General features: G+C 47.4%; 1 protein-coding gene and 1 long non-coding RNA gene across 3 annotated transcripts in view; one reads left to right on the top strand and one right to left on the bottom strand.

Annotated features, from left to right (window-relative positions):
* Fstl4 (follistatin-like 4) overlaps positions 1–5,959 on the bottom strand; it is a 433,607-nt gene extending 427,648 nt beyond the window's left edge. For both annotated transcript variants that reach the window (NM_001414342.2, NM_001107000.4), the window contains 1 exon segment: positions 5,734–5,959. The gene's annotated coding sequence lies outside the window, so the exon portion shown is untranslated.
* LOC120095321 (uncharacterized) lies at positions 5,084–15,894 on the top strand. Its single transcript, XR_015631607.1, has 3 exons — positions 5,084–6,166; positions 7,667–7,858; positions 14,276–15,894. It is a non-coding gene; the product is annotated as an uncharacterized LOC120095321 (long non-coding RNA).
* The last annotated feature ends 304 nt before the right edge of the window (positions 15,895–16,198 follow it).

Genomic DNA, 16,198 nt, shown 5'->3' with positions numbered 1-16,198 from the left:
CTTTCTTAAATGTGCTGATAACTTAGTCTACTAGCAAATAATGCTTGTGAGGGAAATGCCTATGTTTAAAGGTCTGCTTACCTCCCTGTCATGCCTCCTTGCCCAAACCCACTGAAAATAGAGAGATAATCAAAGTCCATCCTACTCAATGTACAGCTGTCGACTCCTGGAATTAAGAAATATGCAAGCCACGAAAGCCAGCTCTCCTTCCAATTTGCTTAGTAATCTAAGACCAATTACGTCTGGTGTTTTATTATTAATGGATAGTATCAAAATAAAATTCATTCATTTCAATTATTGTCTTGGCAAGCACCATGTAGCTTCATTTAAGAAGCAGGCCCAGAGGGTGGGCATTAAGGGGGCTGGATTCTGAGAGGTGTTCCAGGACATCCCGACCCCAGCACCAGCCTTCGTAGCTAAAGCTGGTACCGGTCTTTATCCAGTTCGCATTGAGACTCCTTATTAAGACCTTATTTGAAGACAGGGAGACACATGAGCCAGACCAACTGCTTAAGGAAGCCTACGCGGCTTCTTTGTAAAATGCGCCTCGGTTTGGCCACCACTAGCTGATTTCATTTGCACCGTGGATGTGTCTTGGATGTCACTGTATTCACAGGGTGATTGACAATTCATTACATCTAGAGCAGCAACAGCCTAAAAAATTTTCAACTTGAGTTTTATGACAATTCAGTCAATAAAAAGAAGAATTAATATTGGGTCTAAATCAATTTTGATGATCTGTCTAATAACCAAATAGAGACTCTCTATTTGGTTAACACTTACATAGCAATTACTATGTGTCAGGTACTATTCAATCTGCTTTACCGGCATGCCTCATCTCCATGCAGAAGGCAGTGACTATCCTCCCTCCCCATTTGATGACAAGAGAGGCAGGGTCACAGGGAGGCTAAGTACCCTGCCAAAGCTTACAAGGCATGTAAATCAGCAGGTGGGTGGTTCTGGTATGACCTGTCCATCAATATCTCCCCACCCTTGCCAATCTGTAATCTTGGTAGGCAGTTCTTTTTCATAGGACCCAGTCCACCTACGCAAGGCAAACTGGGAGGGAGGTCCTGAACCCTGAGTCCCTTCTTGCCCCTGACAGATACTCAGAGCCAGTCTCCTTTGATTGTCAAGGCTCTGGCTGTGGCCAAGGATTCAGAGCAAAGGAAAAGAGCCAAGCTGTCACCCTTCTGCACCTGGTTCCCAGAGTGGGCTCAACTTGGCACACTCTTCAAGAGAAATCACACAGATTTCTAGGAGGTAAGGATGCTCCTCCAACTCCAGGGAGCACAAGTCACTTTGGGAAAGTCAATTTGTTACTGAACTCATTGAAGCTCTAATTTAAATCACCTTGCTGGCCTTTAGTAAGAATTCCTCCATCATAGGACTGGGGATGAGCTCTTCATACAGTTGCAGATTCTGACTATCAACCGAGGCCTCCTTCAGAGATTACCCTTCATTCATTGCATGTTTCATTCAGTCCTGGCCAGATCCCAAGCACTGGTTACAATTCCACCAGGATAGAATCCCTCGGGCCTCCTATAAAGAGCCGAGACAGTCTCGTCTTCCAATCAACTCAAGGCAGCAGTCACTTGGCACAATAAACATCTTAATCTGAAGAGAGGCGCTTCACCTTTTTCTCTGGTCCCCACCTGGTCCTCAACGCTCTCCCACAACCTCCCACAACCGGGAGAGCTAGGTGCTGCCACCCTGCCTCCTGTGGATTTAGTAAGTCATTGACGTTCTGGAGCCACCACACAGACCTAGACTCTGACCCAGCATCCCACCTCCTGGACACCTGTCTGCTTTCTTATCCTCAGATTTGCATTCTCGTCCAGATCCTGTTTGTACTTGTCAGTATTGCAGCCTCTCTGTGCAAACCACAGGACTTGCACTGTAAGAGAGGCTTGCGTCTGTGCTCTCTTTCTGCGCTTAAAATTGTAGACTTATGACAAGTTACCATGATGCAACATTCCAAATGCCAAGTTGCTTTTTTGAAGGAAGTTGAAAAGCCATGACTAAAAATGTGATTTATTAGGGAAAGCCTAAACCTAGTATGAATTTATGAGAGGGGAGGGGAAAAGGTCTTCCCTAACCCAGAGACCACAAACTAACTTGTAAACTGTGCAGGATCAGTGGCCAGAGTCTTACACAGGTGATGCGCTTAAGGTAAGTCTTGTCTATTCCTGTAACCAAACCTTTCAGGATGGGCGGGAATGCTAGCCACTGGGGACGCTGCTCATCAGCTCTCTTTCTCTCTTGACCCCTTTTCCGGAACACAGGAACATTACCAGGCCAGTCGCTATGGATTAGTCACACACAAATGGCTTAGAAATCACAGAGATGACTTGGTAGAGCCTCAGAGAGAGCAATCAGGTCTGGGACCCTGGAGGCACCTGCATTGAATCAGACTATATTTTACACCAGGCACTGTTGACAGTCAACGAAGAGTAATCACATGGGGAGGCCCTGAGCCCTGCCATCCTCTTCTGTGTATCTGCCTCATGTTGGGGACAGGGCGACCATACCAAGCTCAACCTGAAACCAGTGGGTACGTCATAATTTCTGCTGAAAGGTTTAGACTCCAGTTTTGATTTGTGTCTTAGGAAAAAGAAAGGGCAGTCAAATGCCCCCCAAATAGCCCCTAAAATACAAATCTGGAGAAGATAAGCTTGTATCAAGCTAACTGCAGCACAATGTAACTAAGTGGAATTGCATTTTCTACAGTTTTCATTACGTGTGTGTGTGTGTGTGTGTGTGTGTGTAAAAGTGAGACAACGGCTAGCAGAAGTCTGCTCTCTCCTTCTACATGGATATCTTGTGCTCAAACTCAAGCCTGACAGCATGTGCTCTCACCCCGTGAGCCATCTCACCAGCCCTAAGTTGAATTTTCTATTAATTATGAACTCTATAGGTTTCCCAACAATTGGTGAATTGGATATCTAGATTATTCCATGAGAAATGTGTAAATTGATGGCATTCATCTTGGAACTGAAGTTTTACACATTCTCCTATGGCTTCCAATCACCCTCAACTGTCCAACCCTCAGATAACGCCTCCTAAATATGTCCTTTAAACTGTGGCTTTCCCATTTGACGTTCCATGTTATGCAATAAGAGGCAAGACATTTCAAGAGAGATGCTCTCTTGAAATACCTAATTTCATCATGTTTGGAAAAAAACAGTAATTACACATCAGCAAGAAGGAGGGACCTGGAGAGAAAAGAGACCTCCAGACACTTAGGGCAGGTTTGGGAAATCTTAACCATTCAATACCAGCCCCCAGAACAGACTATTAAGTCAAACAGACGATCGCCACATGAGGTCACAGGAAATAAATAGGTCCTCCAAGTCCTTAAAGGAAGGAAAAGGGGGCTGGAGAGGTAGCTCAGTGGTTAAGAACATGAACTGCTCTTCCAGAGGTCCTGAGTTCAAATCCCAGCAACCACATGGTGGCTCACAACCATCTGTAATGGGATCTGATGTCCTCCTCTGGTGTGTTTGAAGACAACAACAGTGTACTTATATATAATAAATAAAATCTTTTTTAAAAAAGAAGGAAAAGCATGGTAAGTGACCAAGTCCCTCTCTCCTTCAGGCACCTGCTGGGCATAGCCTGGGGAATCAAAGTCCTAACATTGCCCAGTTCAGCAAGTCAGTCCCTCTCTGGGAATGGGAGTTTAGGGGAAGAGTCTTTCTGCAATTAACAAAATTTGGTGACCTCAAATTCTAAGAGGAAAAATAAAAGCCCCTGGAACAACATAATTAGAAGTGTTAATATATCATATCCAATGGACCCTTTCCTTGGATGACCTTTGGCTCCAGCTAAAGTCTTTCTTGGAAGAGGGAGGTGTTGCATCCCATGATGGGAAGAAGAAAGCCAGCATTCAGCCGATGGTGACAGAATGGTGACCTGGACCTGAAGTCTCTTCTCACACGCCTGAAACAGGAAGTAGCTGGGTTTTGCAAGGCATAGGGGTTCAAGAGTTTGCTGGAGAGGTGCTGGGACTATGGTATCACACAAGTCCTAGTCACTCCCCACCTATTTGCTTTCCACATCAACATCCACACCAGAGCCTATCCTCAGAGTCAGAGGGATTGGAACAGACACTGGCCAGTACCAGGGATGAGAACAGATTGTTAAAATTCTCCCTTGTGTCACCAGTGGCTAGTGGGTAGGAATATAACTTGGGGGCTTTCTGGAAAAGTCCTAACGTCTTCTTCACCCCCCCCCCCCCTTTTCGTCCCTAGAAAATGTCGAGGGATGTTATTGTGTACGTTTTTGGGTGACAATTACCCCATTTCTGCCTAAGGCAAATAACGGGGGTTGGGGGTGGATTTGGTACCTCGCGGGTGGGAGTATCTAGTACAATTCTTGGAGGCCCAGCTTGCAACAGATTTACTAAGACAACAGACTAAAGCTACTGGCGCTGCTTTTCACTCAGGGAAACCTCGATGGAAGCGACACCTAGAGGGGAGCGGAGGGAGGGGAGGCTACCGATGCACTATTCATCAGTGTCAAAAGACGGTTATCTGGAGGGAAGTCCTCTGGCCAGTGCAAGGTGGACCAGCTCTGGGAGAAAATGAAGACCTGCGGGGCCCGGGGGGGGGGTTGGGGGGAGCAAATCCTAGGGAACTCTGAGCAGACCAAAGCACGGCGGCATGGATACTCGTCAAGTTCGGGGCATCAGGAGCTCTATTGACTGCTGCCAGTTTCTTGCCTTGCAAGAGTTTCAGGACAGGAAGTCCTCAGGTGGCAGGCATGCGGAAAGCCAAGTGGGACATGGCTTTGTCAGCTGCACAGAGTGCTCAAAGCCTCCTGCTGCAGTGGTACCCAAACTCCAGGCGACATGCGCCCCAAGAGCAGCGCTCTGCCTCCGTTTCCTAGGTCCCTTCTGAAACTTGGAAATGGTCTCTCTTCCTTCGGTGGGGCAAAGAGGGGCCGAAGTCACTCAGCACAATCGCTCTTAGCACCGATCCCCCAACCTAAATGTCCTCAGGACAAACTGCTCCCTAGAGACTTCCCAGTGGGTTACAGCAGCTGCCTACTGGCAACTGTGGCCTCGCAGGATGAAAGCCACAGGGTTCCCGGAGCAGGGTTCTGCCCAGATGCCCTCTTCTCGAGCTCCCTACCTGAGGGCCGTGGGATAATGGGGGCCAGGAGAAGCGCAGCTTATCTTTTGGCTGCGACAAGGGACACAAGTTTCCCCGCAAAGCGGAGGGGGGAAAGGTGCAGAGAATGCCCGCCCCGCACTCTAGATCCCAGCCAAGGGCACGGGTCTGAGCCAGGGTCTGTCGCTTAGGTTTGGCTGAGACCATCCGGGGGTTCAGCACCCAAGAGCGGCACCTGCAGGGTCTCGGTGCGGATCGCGAGCTTCGGGCTCAACCAGAGCAGTTCTGCGTGGCGCCCCGCGCGCCCATAAGGATCGCTCCGTTCCCCACCGCTGATCCCCGAGTGTCAAACCCCATGTACCCCAGCTTTAACCCCCAATCCTAGCGCATCCAGGGTGGCCCTGCCGAGCTCTGGCCCTGTGGTCCCGTGCCCGTGACCAGGCGCGCAAACTTGGCTCTCCAGGCGTGGGCAGTGAGGATCAGCGAACGCCCGCACCGGGCCCTGCGGCGAGCTGCGGAGCTGCGGGCGTCGGGACCCCGGCGGCGAGCAGCCGGACGAGCTGGCGGTGGTGGCACGACTCAGACACCCGCATCTGCTCCTGAGCTGCGACCCGCTTACCTAAGGCGGCCGGAGCCGAGGGAAAGACCAGGTAGCCGGACTCGGGTGGAAGGGAGGGAGCGCCCCGTGGCGGCGACAGAGGCGGCGACCGGGACCCCGCGTCCTCGGCTGGGTCGTCTCCGGCTGTCGGCTGGTCCCCCGGCGTGCTAGAGACAGTCCAAGCTCCAGCTCTCTGAACCTCCGCCGCCCGCCGCTATGCCACCGCTGCCGCGGCTGCCCTATTTCTGCCGCCGGGACCGGAGCCCGTGACGTCACCCTCCGGGCCCCGCCTGCCCAATCGCCGCCACCTGTGTTCGCCGCCTGCCCGCTTGCGGGTCAGACCCGCGGCAGGTGTAGAGCAGCCCTGCGCGCACGCAGAGCGCGAGGATTCCCGTGCCCTGAACCACCTGGGTCGGACAGCTCTCTTTCCCCTGTCTCCCAGGAAGCTCAGCAGGTGACAACCCCCTGCCTCTGTTTTCCTACTCACCCCTCCTCTCCTCTAAGCTCTTTTCCGGGCCAGCCTCCCCCAAGGTTGTGCTTTGCTCAAAGCTCAGGATTGTTCTCAATCAGCAGCCATTTCTCATGAAGCCTTACCGGGTCGGTACACTGCATCAAGAGAGATGTCCCTGGAGCAAAATTCTGAGGACACTCCTCCCTGCATTGAGAACCAACTACCTGTGAAAGAGCAAAGTTTTCTTTACTCCCAACTATAGACGCTTACAAGATTCACAGGTGACATTTGCCAAGCCTGACTTGTCTGAACCGGGAAAGTGTCTTGTTCCTAAAACAAGACATTTTCCTCTCCTGGGCCTAAGACCTTAGCTTGGCTTCTGGCTTTTCCAACTCTCTCTCTCTCTCTCTCTCTCTCTCTCTCTCTCTCTCTCTCTCTCTCTCTCTCTCTCTCTCTCTCTGTCTCACACACACACACACACACACACACACACACACACACACACACACACACACAAGCTTTCACAAGCTTTTCATAGATGCTCAGCTAAGTTGCAAACACCTTTGTCACTTTCGATCTAATCCCACATCTGCCCAGGTCCTGCTGTTCTGGTGTTCAGCTTTCTGTCCTGCCCCTCCAAGCCTTTGTCATCTCTCCCCAATTGCAGGAGTGCGAAACGGGGGCTTTTCCGAAGATAAGGTTAGTTAAATAGAAAAGTATGGAAACACTAAAGGGTTGATAGTGTCTGCCCTTCCATTGGGCCCCTTGAGTGCAAACCTCTGGGCCCGTTCCAGGAGATACTGCAGTGAGTGGGCCGACATAGCCTTTCTTGCTCAGGTTGTCAGTCTAAGATCTAGCCCTCCTTCTACCACTGTCCAGAGAGTGGTGCTACTAAGACTCAGGCTATAATTGCTTCTCAGCTGCAAAAAACAGAGGTGACTTCCAAGTTGTAGTCGGCTGTGACTTTGTCTGTAAGCACCAAGATTTGTACTCAGATATAAAGAGGCAGCTGTGTTCTCTGTGCCCTCGGGCTGTGGCCGGAATGATGCTCTTTCTGCCGATGCCTTCCATGAATGAATCCCCAAGGCTGGCTGGAGGCTGGATTCTCTGAATAAATCTGGAATCCAGGAGGTGAGGCGAAATTTCCATCTTGAGAAAGAGAAAAGGAGTGCCCCTAACAGGTGGCAGGGAGCACAGAAGTGATGTCCCACCCCCACCCACCCCTAACCTCGAACTTGCATACCTGATCTACAGATGAGACTAAACCACAAAGCTCTCCAAGTTGAGGTGGAGAGAAAGGCAGATCCCTCTTTTCTAAGCACCAAGTCGCTGAGGCAGCCCAGTGGCCATAGTGCAGGATTCCAGGCAGGAGAGTGATGTTTTGGTTTTTGTTTTTTTAATAACTAGAGGTCACATATAAGTCAAGGCCTGCAGACCTACCAAGACCAGAAATACCGATGTTTAATGTTCTGAACAATGTTGGGTTTCTTCATGCTTCCCAAGGAAGGAGAAGGTGAACGAAAATGCTGTAAAACAGATGTTCGGATTACTCCCCAAGAGCTGATGCTGACCTCCACGGTGAGCCATTGTGACCACTGAGCGGAAAAACCTGAATGGGATCACAAGTCACCTTGGAATAAGAGAAGGTGAAGTGGCAAGGTTGGAGGCGAACAAGCCTCCGAGAGGCAGCCTCAGGTACCACACTCTTCCAATTGCTTTGTGCTCTCCTCCTCTGGTGTAATCCTTTGTTTTACTAGCATGCCCCAGGTTGGGAGGAAGCTATGTTTCCCACTGATGCTTGCATGTTTGTGTCAGGACTTGCGAGCACACTGCTTCTCCTGCTTCTCCTTAGCTAACTAGGATTCTTGGGGAAGTTTTGTTGCTTTGTTTTTTTAAGGTAAATTTTGAATTTTGTACAGTTCAGTACATTTGGGGTGGAAGGGCTCTGAGCACGAATTGTATTAGTGCACTAGCTGTATACTAATTGAATTAGTATACAGATTCAGAAACACAAAAGGAAGTGATTAATACACTTCTACTCTATGAGGTCTAGAAGTTTAGACATCCCTTGTTTTGTTACATTTTGAGACAGGTTCTCACTATGTAGCCCAGACTAACAGAGACTTTTTTTTTCTTTTTTACTTTACCAGTGTTTTTTTTTTTTAAAGATTTAATTATGCATATGTGGGGGCCTGTACATGTATTGCAAGTGCCCAAGGAGGCCAGAAGAGGGCATCAGGTCGCCTGGGAACTGGAGTTACAGGTGGTTGTGAGCCACCAGACATAGCCGCTAGGAATCAAACTCTGCAAGAAAGGTGCTGGTTCTTAAACACCGAGCCATCTCTGCAACTACAGCTTTTATGACTTTTAAGTCTCTTTCCCACTGCTCCTTACCAAACCCACAAACCTACAATGAGAAGTTGAGCTGGATACGTTACCTTTAGTTTCTTTCAGATTATAGGGGAGACCGGGGCATTTCCCATTTGCCCCGGACCAATCACAGAGTGGCTATGGGTAAAGTAACCAGGCTGGAAAGCCAGATGACAAAGCAGGAAAACAGGAGCCACCTCCTTCCTTGTCTTCCAATTAATATTCTGTAACCTTTTGACAACCATGTCCTTTTTCTACTCTGCCACTTTGAGAGTTCAGCTTTTTCTTCCCTCACATCAAAGCTGTGGGTGGATGAAATGAAAGGCAGACATACGAAATGAACTTTCCTTTTTATTTTTAAATTTATTTTCATGTATACGATTGTTTTGTCAGCGTGCGCACTCACACACACACACACACACACACACACACACACACACACACACGCAGTGCCCATGGAGGCCTGAAGAGGGTTTTATTCTTGGAATTGGAGTTACAGATGGTTGTGAGCCACCACGTGGTTGTCGGGATTTGAACCCTGATCCTCTGGAAGAGTAGTCAGTGCTCTTAACCACTGAGCCAACTCTCTAGCTCTAGAAGAGCGTTCCAAGACCACTTTCTATGCCCGTGCCTTTATCACAGTAGTTATAAGGTCTCCAACTCAGGACACATGGCTCACTGAGGTGCCTGTTTAACTTATCAAAAATGACACCAGCTAGCAGGCCCCCAGCAAGTACCTGTCACAGCGTCATCCTGGCTGACATGCCCTGCCCCCTTCCCTCAACCTCTCCAGCCTCTGAGCATCGCCTCCCTTCCCCCAGCTACCCTTCCCTATATAACCCAGCCATTTTGGTTATGTGGCCTCTTGGCCACTTGGCTCCTAGTTCCTTTCCCTTCCTCTCTTGTTCCCATTGCACCCCCCACCCCCCTCCTACACCCCTCCTTCATGGTCTGGTTCAGCCCGAGCCCTTCCAGATGCCTCTGGCTGTTTTCTCCTTCATATCTACAATAAATGTCCCTCTCCACTGTACCTGGGAGCAGTCACACCCTCATTTTTCCATTTCCTAGTCTTTACAGACATTGATGTGGAATCAAATCACTTTTCGTTGAAAAGATCCCTGATGTCAAAGCCTCCCAAGTCCATGTTAACACTCACTGATTCCTTAAAACAATAATCATTCATGGAATCCTGCAGAGGCAGAGGATGTGAGCAAGGAATAATAAATCCAAATGAAAATTTCACTCACAAATGTGTGTGGTGTGTGTGAGTGTGCATGTTGGTGTGTGAATGTATATATGTGGTATGAGTGTGTGTGTTAGTGTGTGTGAGTGTGTATGTGGTGGGGATATTGTAAATGTGTGTGGTGTGTGTGAGTGTGTGTGAGTGTGTATATATATGGTATGTGTATGTGTGTATGAGTATATATGTATATGGTATGCATGTGTGGTGTGTGTGAGTGTGTATGTGTGTGTTTGAGTGTATATGTATATGGTATTTGTGTGAGTGTATGTATGGTGTGTATGTATGGTGTGTATGAGTGTGTGTGGTGTGTGAGTGTGTATGTATATGGTACGTGTGAGTGTGTGAGTGTGTGTGTGTGAGTGTGTATGTGTGTGTTTGAGTGTATATGTATATGGTATTTGTGTGAGTGTATGTATGGTGTGTATGTATGGTGTGTATGAGTGTGTGTGGTGTGTGAGTGTGTATGTATATGGTACGTGTGAGTGTGTGAGTGTGTGTGTGTGTGAGTGTGTCTGTGTGTGTTTGGTGTATATGTATATGGTATTTGTGTGAGTGTATGTATGGTGTGTATGAGTGTGTGTGGTGCGTGAGTGTGTATGTATATGGTACGTGTGAGTGTGTGAGTGTGTGTGTGTATGTGTGTGTGCTCACACACAGTACAGAAGTTCCCTGTTGAGTGTCTTGTCATTTTTCACCTTAGTTTTTGAGATAGGACCTCTCACAGAATGCGGAACTTGTCACTTCCATTATACTGAGTAAACATCAAATCCCCAGGATCCACCTGTCTCTGGCTCCCAGTGCTGGGTAACAGTTCCATGCTTCCGTGCTTTGCTTTTCTGTTGGTGCTGGGGTTAAAACTCAGTTGCCATGCTTGTGCAGGAGGCATTTGCCCACTGAGCCATCTCTCCCACCCCAGGCATCTGCTTTAAGTAAGCTAGAGCGGCAGGAAGGTAAAGAGGAGACTCGGCCTGGAGATAACTGTGATTAAGGACATTGCAAGGCTAATGAAGAATCCATTGGGTAAAGGGGGATTTCAATTCAGAAGTTAGGATGAATGAAAAGACATAATGGTGGAAAGGGCATTGTGGGAACTAAAACATGGAGGGAGATGAACAGGGGCATCTTGGGTACTAAAACATGGAGGGAGACGGAAAAGGAAACCCTTCTCCGTGACTCTGCTCCAGAGACAAAAGCCCCATCAACTCCCAGGAGAGAGATCATGGCACAAGGAACCCAAGAAAGGCTCTAGTGGTCAGAGGAAACTGAGCTTATTACTCTTAGAATTCAGAGCATATCGTATTTTAAAATCAGAACGAACACTCAGACTTCCATGCAACTAAGTATCACAGCCTACTGAGGTCAGGAGAGGGAGGACAGAAGAGCCTACAAGTAAGCAAAAGCCAACTGCCTTTGTAAAAATGGAAATATGGACTCAAACATTTGCCACCAACATCGTTCTCCTCAATCAAGCGTCAGCACCTACTAACTGTCCCTTGTGCCTTCTTGGGGGGGAGCCAAGAAAGTCCTGCCTTCGCAGGGGCTTAGAGCAGAAAGCTGAGTAGCTAGGGAGGGCGAGAGCACATCTGGCGGCAGCGCATTTAGACGGAGGCCCAGAACAGGGATGAGGACTTGATATCAACTGGACCAGAGTGGCTCAGCCATGGACCGGGCTGGAAAGGCGGAAGATAGAGATCTCGGCAAGGGCCTGAGGATCACACAGTCTTGAGTTCTGTCACAGGAGGCAGTGGATGTTTTTGAACAAGAAAATGGCACGATTTATGGTATATCTTTAAAGGCTGGTCCAGCTACGGTATAGATAAGAAAAGAGCAGATGATAGAAGACAAGGGAAAAGGCCAGATATTAGCTGTTAAGAGAGACGAAGTCCTGTCTACTACCATTACCACTATTACCATCACATTAGCATACAATAGATATTAAAATGAGCATCATGATTATGCTTAGGTTCCAGCCCTGAACCTAAACCCTAACTATAACCCTAAACCCCAAACCTAAGCCCAACCGTCAAATCCCAACACTTTCTCTGGCCCCCTACCCTACCCAAACACTATGTCTAATTCTAATCTTATGCTAACTCTAAATACTAACCCTGACTCTATCCATACACCTCATCCTCACTCACCCTAACTTTTGACTTTAACTCTCACCCTAAACACTAACTTTAATGATAACACCTATTCCTAACCAACACCACTGACTGGCTAGAAAATGGCCAAGCTAGATCTGACGTGGTCCCTTGTGGTCACTACAGCCATCCTGCATCTGGTACAAACTACAGCCAACACATGTCTCTGAATCCAACTCCTTCAAATAGGTCTGTGGAAAGCCCATTTCTTTTGTCCTCCTCAACACAAACCCTTGTCATGAAATGGAACCCACTCATGTAATCCTGTAATCTAAAATTTAAAGAAGGTTTTGAGCTGAGTCGCTGTGCAAAGACAATCACAAGTCACGTATGGTCAGGCAAGGCTGATGTGTGTGCACGTGCTTGTCGCTGACTTGAGATTCTTCCTTCTAGTCTTTTCCTGCCTGTAGCATATCACTCCCGTTCAGATGCTCACTGTCGGCACCATCCAAAACACTCATGGTGATGAGTCAATCAACTTGGGGGTGGGAGGGGCAGCATTAGCCAAGTACAGCAGAGAACCCTTGGGGGGCAGGGGTAAAGAGAAGGCCAGAAAGATGCGATGCTTCTCTTCTTGATACCCTCATTAGTCACGAGGGTCTTGTTTACTCATGGCCACCACCCTGTGTTCCTGAGAACAGGTATGCTGAGCTATGGAGGGAGAATGGACGAGGAAGGAAAGAGTGAGAATCTAGGCCTTGAGGAGGCCACTGATCTAACTGACTTGGAAGCTTGGGACCTAGGTTTCTCATGGTTCCTAAATCAGTCGAACCAGGGGTTTCTCACTGCAAGTTATAGGAAAACATATCAATATGTCGGTGCCTGCGCCGCCAGTGTGCGAATATCGGGCGTAGGTCTGCGGGATTGAAAGAAAACACGTACACAGGTCACCAGTCTTCAGCGAGTGCCACCAAGGCTTTACTGAGATCTCCTTATATACCCGAGGCAAAAGCTGTGGAAAAACAACAAAGCAGGTGAAAAATCCCCAACCAGAAAAACAGGAAAAGTCTGTGTGGTGAAAGTTCTGGCCCAATCAGGGGCACAAACAACTTCTTAACAACAACAAGCAGGAAGGCTCGGTGGGGAGGAAGGGTGCCATTGAAAATCCCAGCCCCAAATCAGGGGCTAAGAGCAGCTCCCAAGGGTGTAAACAACTTCTTGCTATAGCAGGCTAAAAGGCTCATCGAGGGGGGAGGGAAACACCAAGGTAGGGCCCAACATCAATATACGTAAAAGCTAGTATAAACTAAAATCACTTGATTGACGAAGTGCAGTATGGGAGGCATTCCTACTTTGCACATGGGAGTGTGCCCTACACATTATTTGACAAGGCCACCCTGCGGGGCAAAGGGCTAAGGTTTCAGATGTCAACGCAGCATTCAGATTATGGCAATTTCCTGTTACACGGATTCCACAACCAACCAGGACCCTCTAGTTCCTAACTGCACCAGAGAAGACAGTGGGTGACAGCAAGTGACTCGACAAGATGTTTAAAGCTGACAAATGCGTGCGTACACATCAGCCTTGCCTGGCCATATGTGACTTGCAAATGTCTTTTGCTACAACCCTGCTCAAAACCATTTTTAAACAATCCTGCCATTTTGGCGTAGTATGCACCCAGAAGACGGATCTGTTGTTTTTCAACTAAATCTCTCGGGGTATTACATAAACTATTGTGTCCTAAAGTTTGCTTTAGTGAAATCAGGAATAATAGCCAGAAGACTAATGCCACAGTCACATCGTGGTTCTGTAGTCTTCCATAACAGAGAGATGATGACTTTTGCTAAATTCCATGAAGAAAGTGTAGCTTGCTGACAGACACACTGAGAGGTGATACTGTGGCAAAGGGAAAGATGAAACACTGACACAACGTTAATCATGGGCAAAGAGATCTTCCGAAAACTGATGTCTAAAATTCTGGGACTGGGGCTGACATACAGCTCAGTTGGTAACATGCTTGCACATCAAATACAAAGCCTTCGTCCGTCCCCTGCACCACATAAACCCAGCAGATACTCAGGAGGAACGGCTCAGGACATCAGACGATCAAGGTCATCCGCAAACACATATCAAGTTCAACGCCAGTCTGGGATGTAAAGTAAAGCCGGCTTCAAAGTAAAATAAATTAAAATCAAAATTTCCACATTTGTACGCCTAAAATACTACTGTTTTATTTTTATAATTTCTATGTTTAATTTATAAATGACAGGAAGGGAAGGATTCCGGGCCACCATTTACAAGTACTCTGCAAATGTCACATTGTAGGTGTGGATAAAGGCTTTATTCTCAGATGCAAATCCAAATTAGATGTAATTGTCACCCTATTTTCTTTCTTTCTTCCCTTTTTTTTTTTAGCACTGTTTTTGAAGTACCAAAGGCACCGTGAGGCCCCATATGAGGATTCTTATCAGATGAACGCAGTTCACAGATTGGCAACGGTAATTCTGAGCAGCGTTGTGGGCCTGCTGTCTCTCCACCCTTAATTATCTCGTATTTCATCGTTGAGTTCCTTATGTTTCTCATCTTTAAGCACAGTCTATTATGGGCACAAATCAAACATCTATGACTAAGAAGAAAAGCAATTTAGCATCCCTAACCATCTCAAACAGCTCATGTTTTTCAGCCAAAAAGACAACCTGAGCCAAAGGACGCCTGTGCATCCTCACCTGACCTCACTGACGCTCCCTGGGGGCCCTACCACACTCCCACAGGCCAACAGCCTCTTACTGCACATGGAATAAACCTTACATGATTGCTAGTTGATTCTTTAGAAAAAAAATTTTTTTTAATTTTTAAATCACATGTGCACCTGTGTATGTGGTTATGTGCATGAGCTCAGGTGCCTGTAGAGACCAGAAAAGGACATGAGATCCCCTGGAACTGGAGTTACAGGGAGTTGTGAGCCATTCAGTGTGGATACTAGAAACTGAACTCAGGTCCTCTGCAAGAGCTAAGGGTACTCTGCACCTCCAGGCCCTCTTTCAAGTCCCTACTTAACAGTATGTGTGTGGTCTGTGTGTATGCAAATGTGCTCACACTTGGGGGGCCAGAGGTGGGTGTTAAATGTCTTCCTCCATGGCAGCAGTCCTCAACCTGTGGCTCATGACCTCTCTGAGGGTCTAATGACCCTTTCACAGGTATTACCTAAAACCCTGGGGAAACATGAATAGTTACAATTTATAACAGTAACAAAATTGCAGTTATAAAGTAGCAACGAAGCATGCTCCCTGTGTTTACCAGAGCCTGAGGAATTGTATTAAAGGGTCCCAGCACTAGGAAGGTTGAGAACTGCTCCTCTTTGGCTCCCTACCTTATTATTTTGAGACAGGATCTCTCACTGAGCCTGATCTTCCCCATCCGGGCTAGCCTGCCTGGCCAGTGAGCCCCCAGCACCCGCCTGCCTCTGCATCCCCACACTGGTAGCAGACAGATGACCACAGCAGACTTTTGCAGGGATTGGAGATCTGAGCTCAGGATTTCCTGCTTATGCTGCAGCCACCTTATCAACCTCTCCAGCCTTCACGGTTTCAAGCAATGACACAAATGTGTCCTGTGTGTACCTCACCCCATCGTATCATCTACTAGCATTTTGTAAAGCCATGTGCAACATCTCAGCCACGATTCTGACCTTGACAAGAGCTTTTCCATCTTAAGAATTTCTCATGTGGACACACCCACCCCCTTTTTCTCTGTTCTTTCCATCCCCAAACTCTAGAAATAAGTCATCTCCTTATTTCTATTATTTTCTCATCTGGAGACTGATATAAAAAATTGCAATACACAACTTTGGAAGTGGGCTTTACTCTGCCTGGTGTTAAGCACCCAGGCTCATGTAAGGGGTCCGATGTGTCAACAGTTGGTTGCTTTGTATCACAAAGTAGCATCTCCTGTTGCAGATGTTCCACAGTGGTTTAACCACCTAGGTTGTTTCTACATTGGGGCTGTTAGGAATAAAGTTGCTATAAACACTGCTATGTGAATATAAGTTTTCATTTTTTTCTGGGACAAATGCCCACAAATGCAACTGCTACTTAGTACAATAATTTCATGTTTAATTTTTAAAAGACTAATTCTAAATAAAAGCGTTCCCAAAAAAGAGAAAGGGAGCGAACTGGCTAAACTACCTTTCAGGATGGCTGCAGTATTTTCATTAGCACCAGCCAAGCATGACCATTTCCATGTCTTTGCAGATTTACCCACATTTTATAACCATGATTCATCAGTCATGATAGGTACATAGTGATAGTCCATTGTAGCCTAAATTTGTGTTTATTTAAT

This window comes from Rattus norvegicus, chromosome 10, assembly GCF_021556685.1.
Source record: "Rattus norvegicus strain SHRSP/BbbUtx chromosome 10, alternate assembly SHRSP_T2T, whole genome shotgun sequence".
NCBI lineage: Eukaryota > Metazoa > Chordata > Mammalia > Rodentia > Muridae > Rattus > Rattus norvegicus.
This window is presented reverse-complemented; position numbering and strand designations above follow the sequence as displayed.